This window comes from Plecotus auritus (assembly GCF_963455305.1).
Source record: "Plecotus auritus genome assembly, chromosome: 8".
Classification (NCBI taxonomy): domain Eukaryota; kingdom Metazoa; phylum Chordata; class Mammalia; order Chiroptera; family Vespertilionidae; genus Plecotus; species Plecotus auritus.
In genome coordinates, this window is record NC_137782.1 from 68,957,906 (window position 1) to 68,973,621 (window position 15,716).

The 15,716-nt window shown below is 43.3% G+C and overlaps 1 protein-coding gene across 4 annotated transcripts in view; it reads right to left on the reverse strand.

The window, feature by feature from the left end:
• The window catches only part of SLC23A2 (solute carrier family 23 member 2), a 134,440-nt gene that overhangs the window by 90,601 nt on the left and 28,123 nt on the right, over positions 1-15,716 (reverse strand). The window contains exon 1 of one of the 4 annotated variants that reach the window (XM_080686437.1): positions 4,257-4,464. The exons of the other annotated variants lie outside the window; for them this stretch is intronic. The gene's annotated coding sequence lies outside the window, so the exon portion shown is untranslated. Of the gene's footprint in view, positions 1-4,256; positions 4,465-15,716 lie in introns of those variants that run through there. 4 annotated transcript variants of the gene reach the window in all.

Sequence of the window (15,716 nt, forward strand, 5' to 3'; positions counted from 1 at the left end):
CTCTTAGCACAGAATAGGTTCTTAGTAAATGTTAATGATACACATTTACCCCAAATAGATGACACTGAATGAATACTTACATAGAAAACATAAATGCAAATGATACAATAAGAATCTGTGATAAACCTAGCCAGTTTGGCTCAGTGGATAGAGCGTCAACCTGCAGACTGACTAGTCCCAGGTTTGATTTCGGTCAAGGGCACATGCCCAGGTTGCAGGCTCCATCCCCAGTGTGGGGCATGCAGGGAGCAGCCGATCAATTATTCTTTCATCGTGGATGTTTCTATCTTTCTCTCCCTTTCCCTTCATCTCTGAAATCAATAAAAATATATATTTTTTAAAAAAAGAATCTGTGATAAGACTCACTTGCCCCATAGTAGCAACCCTGCTCTAAGGTGGAAGAAAGGGGCCCCTGGGAGAATAGTGCTGGATTACTTAAACGTCACTTAAAAATGGAGGAGGACCTCAACTGTGGGCAAGAGAGGACACAAAGTTGTTGGATAGATGTGGCAAATATTCCTGGATCATATACAGAGTGAAGTGGGTAGGAAGCATGATTTCTAATTGAAAGCAAAAAAAATTTTGGTGCATCAAGTAAAATGCACAAGTGATAAAAACAAAACGGATGTTAAAGAATATGCCCTGCCTTCAGAAGACCCCTTCAGTCTCTTCTACAGACTTGGTCCTAAAAGCCCTTAGTACAGAATAAGCTCTAGCTCCAAAATAAACTCTAAGTCCTAAAAAAGCACTTAAATCCAGCCCAATATGGGCTGATGTTTGCTGATGTTTGTTTACACAGGCTGAGTCATGAAAAGCAATGGCCAATCTATATAGATGAGAAGGTACTGAATCATCGACTACCCGGTTAAGAAAAAGATAGTCACGTGTACAGTAAAAGGTCAAAGCTGCAGACATCTTGTTGGTGTGGGGGCTTTAAAATACAAAGTCACCAGCAATCTTTGTTTTTCTGACCTAATGTTGTAAGCAGAGATCATCCACCAGAAATCTCTTCCCGAAAATTTATTTACATAAAATTATGACAAGACCTTAAGACTCATCATCCTCACCATGCCTCTCTTGCCCCAGGTGCCATCCACTTGGTCCACACTGACCTGCAATTCCCAGGTCTTAGCTCAAAAAGCCTCCTCCTCCAAGAAGCATTCCTGGGTTAGCTGCCCTTCTTATGTGTTTCCAAGGCACATTAGCTTCTTTGTCCAGCTCCCAACCAGGAAGGAATAGGGGCAGTAACACAGTGTCCATCACAGGAAAGGCATTCAAATATTTAGAGAAAACCTGAACATTTTTCCATGGGCCAGTTAGTAATATAGTAGAAACAAAACCTAATCCCTGCCCTCCAGGTTTATTCAAGGAAATCATGTGGCCGAGACAAGAAAAGGGAGAGGGGGAAGTAGTGAAGCAAAAAGTATACCCAGTGGACCAGAATTAAAATATAAATGTATATTTGAAAAAAGTCAAACAGAATCAAGATGGGTTTTACTACATTTATTCCTACTGTGTGTGATTTAATGTATCATCTCTTGTGCAAATGATTTTTTGTTTTTCATTTAAACACTACTTTTAATGTATTAATCAGTCATTACCGGGGCCACCAAAAAGTTAATTTTATACAAAATTTTAATGACAACATAAAAAGTGCAGAACTGACTGCCTATCATATCCGTTGGATGAGGTAGGTAGTGAGCATGATTCCTAATTGAAAGCAAATTATTTTGTGGTGCAAACATGATTTCACGTAATCCTCACCAAAATTCTGAGAAGGGTGGTTATTGATTCCAGAGTTTAGGAAACAGGCACAGAAAGGCTGACTCACCCTTGGACAAAAGCCAAGGACAAGTGGCAAAAGCAGCAATTATTTTGGGAGTGCGAACGCTGCTCCTGTTCCCGTAGAGACCAGCAGAACAAGGCCCTGAAGATGAGCAACCAGAGGTCATTTCTGAAGGTCGTTCTGGAGGAAGCCAGGGAACGCCCCCGTTACTGTCCAGGAATGGAAAGAAAGCAGCTTTTCCTCTTCCACATCTCCAAATGCCATTTGATGCCCCTTCTCACCCACATTCCAGTACAAGGACAGCCTTGGGTGCCAAGGTAACTTCCAGGGGGTGGCTCTACCCTGCTAGCCCTGTACCCACTCTCTACGCTCTAGCTCCCAGCTCCATCCTTCCTTTCCAGCACAGCTGATGGCTCCTCCAACACCTCCAACTACTGTTGCCACTGATGCCCATGTGCTAGGAAAAGCATCCTATATAATAAAGAGGTAATATGCAAATTGACCATCACTCCAACACACAAGATGGCAGCCCCCATGTGGTCAAAGATGGCTGCCCCCTGTGGACACAAGATAGCCGCCACAAGATGGCCAGCAGGGAAGAGCAGTTGTGGGCGACCAGGCCAGCAGGGGAGGGCAGTTAGGGGCAATCGGGCCGGCAGGGGAGAGCAGTTGGGAGGACATGGCCAGCAGGGGAGGGCTGTTGGGGAGAACCAGGCCTGCAGGGGAAGAGAGTTGGGGGGAACCAGGCCTGCAGAGGAGGACAGTTGGACGGGACCCAGGTCTGCAGGGGAGGGCAGTTGGGGGGGACCAAGCCTGCAGGGGAGAGCAGTTGGGGGCAAGATCAGGCTGGCGGGGGGGGGGGCAGTTGGGGGGAACCAGGCCTGCAGGGGAGGGCAGTTAGGGGCAATCGGGCCGGCAGGGGAGCAGTTAGGTGTCAATCAGGCTGGCAGAAGTGGTTAGGGGGGTGATCGGGCTGGCAGGCAGAAGGGGTTAGGGGCAATCAGGCAGGCAGGCAGGCAGGCGAGCGGTTGGGAGCCAGCAGTCCTGAATTGTGAGCAGGATCCCAGATTGGAGAGGGTGCAGGCTGGGCTGAGGGACACCCCCTACCCCTGTGCACAAATTTTGTGCACCGGGCCTCTAGTGTCAAATAACTGTTCATTCCACACCTCAAGTTCAATGTACTTATCAGGCCTCTCCCTGAATTACTCTTCAGACTATACCATTCCTCTTTGGCATGTTTTCATCCTTTCCTCTGTCCCAAGTGCCAAATCCAAATTTCCTTCCGTCACCTGCAGAGAGATGTCTAGCTCCACCTTTTCCTTATTTTCTAACTACCCATTACACCTGCTCAGTTTTGCTGGACTTTGGCACATTTACTTAATTCTTCAACCGCCTACTGTCTTCCTATTGTCTGGAAGAAATTCTGTTTGCAAATCTCCTTTGCAATGTCCTTTTTCTCCCCACCCCAACCCCACTGTCCCCTAGCCCACTCTACCAAGAGCTCCATCTCCTTCTTGCAGACTCTCCCAAGAGAAGGGAAAGGGCGTGCTGAAATTTCACCTGCCCTGCTGGATGACCTGATGGTTGAAGAGTAGGTTTGGCTAAACTGCACTGCAATTACCTGGGGCTGGGACACTGTAATTATTCTCCAGATTAACACCAGATACACCGTGATCAAAATTATCTTTTCCCTAACCTTCAATCAACATCCCATGCCTGTGAATATGTTATGCACATTTTTTCTGCAAAGAAGCATGTACCTCTAAATTAATAAAAAAAAAAACATATCCGTTCAATTCAGAGACTGCGATCACTTAAGGAGTCCTGTGCCACAGATAATTGCTTTTTGTGTGTGTCTGCACCTGATATTTTTATAACCCCAAACCTTAAAAAGATTAAAAATAGATGTCAGCTATAGAGACTCCAGGCTCTTCATCGAGTTTGTTTAATCTACGATCCTCTGGCTTGTGTGCTTTTCCTCCAACCCTTAAAACAAACATAAAAGATCACACCGAGCCTCGGAAGTCCCAGGACTGGACCTTACTATAATAAGGTAAATGAGCACCTGAAAAACACTGAATCTGACTTTTTTAATTGTTGTAATAGGTGTTTATCACCCCTCTTTCCCCCATATTTAATGAAAGGCACTGCCTTCTAAAAGTTGCCTAGATGTTAATAGTTAGTTATTCATATTTAAATAATGCCTGACAGTACTGAGAAAGACTTTGGAGATTTTCTAGTAACCCAACTGGGCAAACTTGAGCCACAGGCTCCTTACCCACCTCACAGACACACACACACACACACACACACACACACACACACACACACCATATATTTCCAGAAAACCAGACACATGGACACAGAGAGGAGCACACACTCACAGATGCACATACAGGCACAGACATATACAGACAACAATGGCACTAATTCCCCAAAGCAAAGCTTATGTACCCAGAAATGGTCTTACCTGCAGAGGGAACTCATAGCCTATCCACGAAAATATTCTTTAATCTGTGCTGGTGTCTGCAAGGCCGGGATCATTCTAATGCTCAGCATGAGACACTTCAGGTGCCGAAGGACTTTCCGCTTTTATAACCCACAGGCTTGTCAAAATTGTATAACCACACCACTAGTCAGAAATGCTATCTATTTCTGTTACACAACAGCCACCACCTGGTTACAAACGGTTGCTGCAAGCCTTAGCATAGCCTGCTTACCGTGTCTGTGTCTCTCTAGCCGGCCGGCTGGATATTCTATTGTGGAAACCAAGCAGCTGCTGGGATTACATTTCTCAAGCCCACACAAATAAGGGAAATTAAAACCGATCTTTCCAAATCCTTCCATTCAAACCAACAAGTCCGCCCACACTGCTTTCAGCTTCAGCAAAAAGGGGGATTAATTTTACTCCCTGGTAATTTTTCATTTCCCCATTTGGGGGTCCAAAGACAAGTGTTTTCAAAGATTAAAAATAGATCTCAAGGTATGATCTCTTCCTTAAATGATAGGCAAAGCCAACCAATCGCTGTGCTATTGAGCACTAACTAGTGGAGCCCAGTTAGATGAGGCATCTGGTGTACAGGTGCCAGTGACAGAGGCCCCAATGAATAGTGCAAGTGCCCATGAAGACACAAAAAAGGGCAAACGCAGACTGACAATCTAGTATCGGTAAGAGGAAGAAGCCACATCTGCAGACTTTATTCTTTCTAGTCCTGAGGCCAGGCCAGAACCTGCCAGAAACCTGGGACTGGACACCTCCCCCGCTTGGGATATGCTGTGAGGACAAATCCCTGCCTCCATCTCCCCAACCCCAGACTACACTTCTCCAATCCAGACAGGGACCACAAGGCTCACATAAGAAACAGCCAGGAAGAAGGGGCTCTACCAGCAACCAAGCACGTCTTGGAGGATGGGGTCTCTGGGATAAAGAAAGAAGAGGTGCCAGGAAACTCCTGAAGGAAAGGAGCTCTAAGTGTTACTTACCTGTGAATAAACTTAAGGAAATCAGCAGTGAGCAGAAGAGGAAGATGCCACTTGACTGGAGGAGAAGCCACAGTAGAAACTGGGGAGAAGGCTGAGAGCCACATACTTTAACTGTGTAGGGCAAGCATGTCAAACTCGCAGCCCACGGGCTGTATGCCTCGTTCATTTAGCCCGTGTTAGCCTTTGAGTTTGACATGCTTGGTGTAGGAGTAGGAGACTCACCACAAGTGCCACAGGTCACACAGGACACACACCCAACCCATCGGGTCAACATGCCCAGGTAGACCAGAACATGCCCAGGTCGACCCTTGCTCCTCAGTGAGCAAAAAGAAAAACAACCCAGCACGTAGCCTACAAGAAAGTACTCCGAATTTCTGTATCCTGAACACAAGGACTGTACTCGAGATGTTCTGTGAAGTCACTAACCTCAGAAAGATCCTACTGCAGAAAGTAAAAGAAAAGTTCAATTTGAACAAAGGAGAAAAGAATGAAAAACAAACAAAAGAGTTGCTATTAAAGGGGGGAAAGATAGGAAAGAAGATCAGATGATTAAAGAAAATGGACTGAACCAAGGGAGTGGAGAAGAATTGTAAGGAAACTAAAAGCACAAAATTAACTGAGAAGAAATAAAGAGAAGTGAAATTGTAGAAAACTGAAAGGTGGAAGATAAGCTGGAGAAACTCTGGTGTTGCCTGAATTATTGCCTGAAAGGCAACACCAGTTCAGAGATGAGAACCACGAGGGGAAAAAGCAAAGAGCACAGCCAAGCCATGAGGAGTCAGTGTTTCTTAAATGAACTTAGCAGATTAGTGGTAGGCTGTGGTGGAAATGGGGGACCAGAATAGGGAGTGACTGTTAATAGATTGGGGATTTCTTTATGGGATGAAGAAAGTGCTTTAAAATTTGATTGTGGTGATGTTTGCACAAATCTGATTTACTAGAAGCTACTGAACTGTACACTTTAAGTGAAATAACTTTATGGTATGTGAATTATATCTCAATAAAACTTTGTTATAAAGAACAAATCGGCCCTAGCTGGTTTGGCTCAATGGATAGAGCGTCGGCCTGAGGACTGAAGGGTCCTGGGTTCGATTCTGGTAAAGGGCACATGCCTGGGTTGCAGGGTCGATCCCAGTAGGGGGTGTGCAGGAGGCAGCCAATCAAAGGAGGCAGCCCATCAATGATTCTGTCTCATCACTGATGTTTTTATCTCTCTCTCCCTCTCCCTCTCTCTGAAATATATATATATATATATATATATATATATATATATATATATACACACACACACACACACACACACACACACACACTCACACACACACACACATTTTCAAAAAAAAAGAACAAATGGAACAGACTTAAATTAAATAAAAAAGTATAGGTTTAAAAAAAAACTATTCTGAAGAAAAATCTGAGTATAGAGATTACAGGGGCACATCAATATCACAAAATCAGAGAGAAGAAACCTATACTTGACAAAATAATTTAACTATAGGATGAAAAAGTCATAGAAATATTCAAGGAAAAGGAGATAATGTTTGGTTTACTTAAATAGCAACAATAATTAAGATGAGCCCCAGGATTTTCCAAGGCAGGATTAAATGCCAGAAGTCAATAGAAAATGTAGACCTATAGAGAACTGAGGAAAAGGTTTTCCCAAAGAATTTTATACCCAGACAAGTTGGCCTTCATATGGAAAAGCCAAAAATGCAATCTCAGATATGCCTGAGCTGAGAAAGAAAAGGGGAAAAAAAAACACAGAAAAAGCTTGCGACTTTATTCCAACCACACAAGAGGCAAGATTCAGAGAGGCCACTAATATACAAGGCTGCTAATAGTGAATGCCAACCAAAACCATCAAGATCTGGACAAAATTAAATAAGGAACATAAACCCAGTCATAAAACTAAATGCATGTGTCAAATTATTCTGTAAGCATATGCTACCCAATATAAAATATATAATTAATAACAATAAAGCAGATCAAACAAGAGTACATTAATAAAGACTGAAGAGGGATTGATGCTAAACTAAAGACTTATTGGCAAAATAATATTAGATCTTAGCTCTGACAACTAGAGAAACAGGTTTTAAAAAAATGTTTTTTACCTAAATTAAGGGAGGTAAAAATTTTTTTAACTATTTAAAAATGTCCTTTAAAGAAAACCCTTATTAGAATTTGAAACAGACTACAGAATAAAACAAAGTGAAATAAAGATAAAACAATATTAATGCTGCTTTACTGTTATTTTTTGAGTGTCTGACAGTGAATTCCTGCCAGAAAGTATAAGATGGGAAAAAGATGATCATTTTATATTACTAAAGTATAAAATTCACAATGAAAATATTATGTCAGTTTTTATGTTCTGAACATTATTTCATTGAAATAAGGCCCATAATGGTTAGCAATATAGAAGAAATGACCACACTTCATAAACATAACTATATCCAAGGAGATGAGGAGCAAGAGGGGTATGAGCACATTGTTAATTTTATTTTATATACATTAGAGAACCTGGCCAATATAATAAGATAAGGCTAATATAATAGGTATTAAACTTTGCACCCCATAGAAAATAGAACTCTTATTTTCAATGACTAAAGAGCATTTGTGAAAACTGATCATCATGCCAAATGAAAATTTCAGCCCTGAAAAAAAAATACTTCTCATTGCCTGACCATGATGCCAAAGAGAGAAAAAAATAATTATCAACCAAGAAAGCCTAACCACTTCACAATTTTCACCCTTTCTCCCAAATAACTGTTGGGTCAAAGATTAAATTGAAACTGTAAAAATACCCTTACAATTAAACAAGAAAAAATAAGCAGCAAAATGCCCTAAAGAAGGTAAAAAGAAATTAAAGAGAGAAATTTGTCCCAGACAGTTTGGCTCAGTGACTAGAGCATCAGCCTGCAGATTGAAGGGTCCTGGGTTCAAGTCTAGTCAAGGGCATATGCCCAGATTGCGGGCTCAATCCCCAATAGGGGGCATACAGGAGGAAGCCGATCAATAATTCTCTCATCATTGATGTTTCTATCTCACCCTTTCCCTTCCTCTCTGAAATATGTGTGTATATATATATATATATATATATATATACACATACACACACACACACACACATATATATATATGTGTATATATCTACACTAATAAAAGGGTAATATGCTAATTAGACCGGACATCTTCTGGACAAAGCCACGGTGGCAGGGGCCAAGGCAGAGGCAGTTAGGGGCGATCAGGCCAGCAAGGGAGGGCAGTTAGGGGCAATCAGGCCAGCAGGGGACACAGGGGCGATCAGGCAGGCAGGGGAGGGCAGTTAGGGGGCAATCAGGCCGGCAGGGGAGCAATTAGGGGGTAATCAGGCTGGGAGGCAGAGGCGGTTAGGGGTAATCAGGCAGGCAGGCAAGCGGTTAGGAGCTAGAGGTTCCGAATTGCAAGAGGGATGTCCTGGATTGGAGAGGGTGCAGGCTGGACTGAAGGACCCTGCCCCCGTACATGAATTTCATGCACCGGGCCTCTAGTATGTATGTGTGTGTATACATATATATATATATATATATATATATATATATATAGAGAGAGAGAGAGAGAGAGAGAGAGAGAGAGAGAGAGAGAGAGCGCGCGCACACGCGCGCACCCAATTTGTTGTTCCACTTATTTATGAATTCCTTGGTTGATTCTTGAATGTGCCCTGACTGGGGATTGAACCAACAACCTTGTGTATCAGGATGACACTTTAACCAACTGAGCAACCCAGTCAGGGTGAAAATGAAGTGTTTTGTTTTGTTTTAAAAAGGCACTGGAATAAGATACTTCAGAAAAGTAGCCAGTTAGAGGGGTGGGTAGGGGCTAGGAGAGGAAAAAGGGGGAGATATCTGTAATACTATCAACAATAAAAAAATATACTAAAAATAATAAAATAAATACATAAAAAAGAAGAAAAAAGAAAAGTAGCCATTTACAACATGAACATAGAAAAAACATCCTGTACAACAGCATTAACTCACATGGTGCCCCCTTTTTATACTGCACACACATGCAGGTGTGCTCCCTAAGCAGATGGTGTTGAACCAAGCAGTTCACAGTGGTTTTCTCTGTAAAATGGAATTACAATTGTTTTTTCGGTGTGTTCATTTGATTTTCCAAGTCTTAGCTATGCCCCTCTTACTGTATTAGGGAGCAAAATTAGCAGTCACTCAATTTTTAGTATCTACATAGCGTAATAAAAATTTAGGACAAAAAAAAAGACAAAACAATTAAAAGATTAAACTTGGCCAAATACGGGGAGAAAAAATTTATTTCTTCAGAAATAACTATGCATTTGAAAATATCAAACTTGGCCCTGGCTGGGTAACTCTGTTGGTTAGAGTATTGTCCCAATACACCAAGATTATGGGTTCAATCCCTGGTCAGGGTACATAAGGAACCAACCAATGAAAGCATAAATAAGTGGAACAATAAATCAATGTCTCTCTTTCTCCCTTCCTCTCTAAAAACAAAACAAAACAAATATTGAATATAATTAATATAAATCTGATCTATGTTTTCCCTTTAAGGACAAAATCTAAACTATGTTTTTTAAAAAACAAAAATACCCTTACACATTTGGTGATCATCTTTAACTGCCTTTCAAATAAATGTTACATGGTGATATTTCAGTTTCATAACTGTAGGGCACTGAGTAAATCAACCAGAAGATTTAGGATTATCAGATGAACAAAAATTACTCCGTAATAAACAGAGAATAAAATAAACAGGGTATAAAATTCTATAAACACTGAAAGCAATTGTATTGACTAACAGCACCCTCTAGTGTTACATTATTTAAATGGTACTGCGTAAATTATAAAACAAAATTGTTTTTAAAAACTATTTTGGAAAATTTCAAACATACAGAAAAGTAGAACTAGAATACATTTTTCATTTCATAGTCAACTTATTTCTGACTACGCATTTTTTTTTCCTATGTGTATTGATTTCAGAGAAAGGAAGGGAGAGGGGGAGGTAGAAACATCAATGATGACAGAGAATCATTGATCAACTGCCTCCTGCACACCACCTACTGGGAATCAAGCCCACAACCTGGGCATGTGCACTAACCAGGAATCAAGCCCTGACCTTCCAGTTCATGGGTGGAAGCTCAATCACGGAGCCACATGGGAAGCCACACAGACCAGGCTATGAATTGTTTTGATTCACGTGACAACTTCTCTATTTCATTAGCAGAAGAATCAGAGACCACCAGGTATCTCTCGGAGTTCTCTTTCATTCAATTAAGAATTAACATTAACAGCCCTGGCTAGCTGGCTCAGTTGGTTGGAGCATGGTTCCACACACCAAAAGGTTCTGGTTCAATTCCTGGTCAGGGCACATTCCTGGATTTCGGATTCAATCCCCAGACGGGATACATGCTGGAAGTAACCAATCTCTCTCTCTCTCTCTCTCTCTCTCTCTCTCCCCTTACCCCTCTCTCTAAGATCAACAGAGGCATTATCCTCAAGTGAGGATTAAAATATATATAAATAAGTAAAATACAGTTCTGTATTTAAAAAATATAATTAACACTAGAGACCCGGTGCATGAAATTCGTGCATGGAGGGTGGGGGTGTCCCTCAGCCCAGCCTGCACCCTCTCCAATCTGGGACCCCTCAAGGGATGTCCAACTGCCTGTTTAGGCCCGATCCTGGTAGGCAGGCAGGCAAGCAATTGGGAGCCAGCAGTCTTGGTAGGATCGGGCCTAAACAGGCAGTCGGACATCCCTCTCACAATCCAGGACTGCTGGCTCCCAATTGGTTGCCTGCCTGCCTTCCTGATTGCCCCTAACCGCTTCTGCCTGCCACCAACCTAACCACTCCCCTGCCAGCCTGATTGATGCCTAACTGCTCCCCTGCCAGCCTGTTTGCCCCTAACTGCCCTCCCCTGCAGGCCTGGTCACCCCTAACTGCCCTCCCCTGCAGGCCTGGTCCCTCCCAACTGCTCTCCCCTGCAGGCCTGGGTCCCCCCCAACTGCTCTTCCCTGCAGGCCTGGTCGCCCCTAACTTCCCTCCTCTGCCATCCTGGTCACCCCTAACTGCCCTCCCCTGCTGGCCTGATCGCCCACAACTGCCCTCCCTTGCAGGCCTGGTCCCTCCCAACTGCCCTCCCCTGCTGGCCATCTTGTGTCCACATGGGGGCAGCCATCTTGTGTGTTGGAGTGATAGTCAATCTGCATATTACTCTTTTATTAGATAGGATAGAGGCCTGGTGCATGGGTGGGGGCCAGCTGGTTTGCCCTGAAGGGTGTCCCGGATCAGGGTGGGGGTTCCCTTGGGGCGTGGGGCGGCCTGGGTGAGGGGCCTGTGGTGGTTTGCAGGCCGGCCCGCCTCCCAGTGACCCAAGCGGAGGCCCTGGTATCTGGGATTTATTTATCTTCTATAATTGAAACTTTGTAGCTTTGAGCAGAGACCAAGGCAGGCCAGCGCTGCAGAAGCTTGGCTTCCTCCATCGCCGGGGGCAACTCAAGCCTCCTGCTCTCTCCAGCTCCATGGCTGCCGACATTTTTGTTGGGATTTATTTACCTTCTATAATTGAAACTTTGTAGCCTTGAGTGGAGGCCTGGGTTGGCCAGCGTGTGCGGAAAGCTTGGCTTCCTCCATTGCCGGGGAAACCCAAGCCTCCTGCTTGCTCTGTGGCCACAGACATCTTGGTTGGGTTAATTTGCATACTTGCTCCTGATTGGCTGGTGGGTGTGGCTTGTGAGTGTAGTGTAGTGGTGGTTATTTTGCATATTACTCTTTTATTACATAGGATAATGAAAACCCTTGATTTTAATCTGGCACACAACCAACTAAAGTCAGGCAATATTTCCCAGCCTCACTTGCAGCTAGATATGGCTATGTGACTAAGTTTTGGCCAATGGGATGTTGAGTGGAAATAAACACTCTCTCCTTTCTCTCTTCTCACTTGAATGGTGAAACAATAAGAAAAAAGGAGAGCCCTAGCCGGTTTGGCTCAGTGGATAGAGTGTCGGCCTGCAGACTCAAGGGTCCCAGGTTCAATTCTGGTCAAGGGCATGTATCTTGGTTGTGGGCACATCCCCAGTAGGGAGTGTGCAGGAGGCAGCTGATCGATGTTTCTAACTCTCTATCCCTCTCCCCTTTCTCTCTGTAAAAAATTAATAAAAGATATTTTTTAAAAAGAGTAAGAAAAAATGAGAGAAAAAGATCTAGTAAGATAACATATTTGCAATAATCCTTACTAAATTTTCAAAAGGAAATGGATCAGTAATTATTTCAAACCAGATGAATGTTATTTTCCTTCAAATGGAAGGATCAAAATAAAGGGTAAACATCTGGGTAAGATGAATAAATTCACTGTTCAACTTGACTATCAAAGACTCATTAAATTGGCCCTAACTGGTTTGGCTCAGTGGATAGAGAGAGCATCGGCCCTCGGACTGAAGGGTCTCAGGCTCAAGGGCATATACCTTGGTTGCAGGCTCAATCCCCAGTAGGGGGCGGGCGGGAGGCAGCTGATAGATGTTTCTCTCATCAATGTTTCTAACTCTCTATCCCTCTCCCTTCCTTTCTGTAAAATCAGTAAAATTTTTTTTTTAATTAGCCACCCCATAATAGCATAACAATTTAAAAAAAGACTCATTAAATTGGCTTCTTTGGCAGACACTTAATGGATGGCTACTCATAATCTCAAAGCACAATGCAGAATGTGTGCTGACAGTATGTGGCAGAATTCAGCATTAAAGTACAAACAAGCTTATCCAGCTCTGAAAGTAAGTCCATTGGAAAGACAGCATTCTTCAAACTCAAGATACACATTACAGGGTGTCCTGGTCAGCACCATGCAGAAGAACACAAGGGACAGTAGAAAAATAGCACTGCACTGGGAATCTGGAAGCCCACACGGTAGGCCATGCATGGAGGGGTTAAATGCAGGAAAGTCATTACCCGTGGGCCTCAAATGTCCTGCACTGTAAATAAGCAGCATTGGCCTATGTCTGTGGTTTTGCCCTTCTGTTTTTAGTAATGGAACCAGCATCCTCAAATTAAATCTTATCAAAAGCCTGGATTGGGGGGAGGGGGGCAGAATTACACAAATAGGTGGATGATATCATTAAAATGTGGATTCAATAACTCTTTTGCTATAAAGTTTAAATACATATTTTCCAGAAATAAAACAAACCCAAAAAATCCAACCAGTAAATCAAAGATTCCATAGCTTAATTAACTTTAATAGCAGGGGTCCTCAAACTTTTTTAAACAGGGGGCCAGTTCACTGTCCCTCAGACTGTTGGAGGGCCGGACTATAGTTTAAAAAAAAAACTATGAACAAATTCCTATGCGCACTCCGGGCCCGGGATGAGTCGGCTGCTAAGCAGGACAGGCAGCGGCACCCGGCGGGCTGGATAAATGTCCTCGGCGGGCTGCATGTGGCCCGCGGGCCGTAGTTTGAGGACGCCTGTTTAATAGCAACAAAAATACACTTACCTAATTTTCTAGCAGCAGCCTACAAATGCTATGCTGCAATATGCCACCTCTTTATCAATATTTGGTTACCCTAACATTTGCAGTGGTTCTCAACCTTTCTAATGCCGCGACCCTTTAATACAGTTCCTCATGTGGTGGTGACCCCCAACCATAAAATTATTTTCGTTGCTACTTCATAACTGTAATTTTGCTACTGTTATGAATCATAATGTAAATATCTGTGTTTTGCGATGGTCTTAGGCGACCCTGCTAGCGGTTCTCAACTGTAATTTTGCTACTGTTAATGAATCGTAATGTAAATATCTGTGTTTTCTGATAGTCTTAGGCTCTACAGCAGCGGTTCTCAACCTGTGGGTTGCGACCCACAGGTTGAGAACCGCTAGCAGGGTCGCCTAAGACCATCGCAAAACACAGATATTTACATTACGATTCATAACAGTAGCAAAATTACAGTTATGAAGTAGCAACGAAAATAATTTTATGGTTGGGGGTCACCACCACATGAGGAACTGTATTAAAGGGTCGCGACATTAGAAAGGTTGAGAACCACTGCAAATGGTCTGATTGTTCATTAAAGGGGGTAAAAAAATCATTCAAGACCAAAGAAGGTAAAAATCAAATATTTTAGATCATGTTAAAATAGAATCTATTTTGAATTTTAATTCTTTGTTTTAAAAAAATGTGACATACCTTTTATTTTTTTTTATTTTTATTTTTTTATTGGGTTTTTTTTACAGAGAGGAAGGGAGAGGGATAGAGAGCCAGAAACATCAGTGAGAGAGAAACATCGATCAGCTGCCTCTTGTACACCCCCTACTGGGGATGTGCCCGCAACCAAGGTACATGCCCTTGACCAGAATTAAACCTGGGACCCTTCAGTCCACATGCCGATGCTCTATCCACTGAGCCAAACCAGTTAGGGCTGTAACATACCTTTTAGAATCCTATCTAATAAAGAGGGAATATGCTAATTGACCATCACAAGATGGCAGTGCCCACAGCCAATAAAGAGAGAATATGCTAACTGACTGCCACATTCTCAAAGATGGCAGCACCCACAGCCACAAGAAGGCTGCGCCCAGTCCCTTCAGCCCTGCCGGGGCGCCTGCCTCTGGAGTTCCCCAGTTCCCTCAGCCCCCCAGCTGCCCAGAGCTGGCCCAAGGCACTGGCAGCTGCCCAGCCACCCAGGGCCGGCCCGAGGTGCAGGCAAGCCTTGGATGGCGGCTGCCTGAGGCTCAGGTAACCAGGGCTGGCAGAGGCTTGAGCTTCCGGCAGTGGCAGCAGCAGAGGTTTGATGGGGGCATTGCCTTCCCCTGATTACTGGGTTGCCCGCCCCTGAGGGCTCCTGGACTGTGAGAGGGGGCAGGCCGGGCTGAGGGACCCCCCCGTCCAGAGCATGAATTTTCATGCACCAGGCCTCTAGTGACTATAAAAGAAAAACTGCTAAGACAATATCAAGTGTGATAAGGACACAGAGCAACTGGAACCATCAGACACTCCTGGTAGGTATGTGAAATGGACTGACCACTTTGGAAAAACAGTTGGCCATTTCTTATATAAACCCAGCAAAATTATTCCAGGGTATCTACCCAGAGAAGTGAAAACTATGTTCAAACAAAAGCCTATCTATAAATATTTACCAAGGCTTTATTTATAATAGCCAAAACCTAGAAACAACATTCACCCTTAACTAGTGAATAAACAAACTGTGGCATATCCCTTTTTGTTTTTAAGGTGTCATTTCACACCCATTAGATAAGGCCAGAACAAAAGAGTTCAATAATACCAAGTGTTGGCAAGGCTGTGGATAAACAGAAATTTTCCACCTCTGTTGTCAGGAATGTAAATAGGCTCAAACACTAGGGAAAACAATTTGTTGACATCTAGCAGGTTGAAGAAGTGTATGCACTATGGTCTAGCATTGCCATTTCTCAGCCTATTCCACCCCATTTTTAACA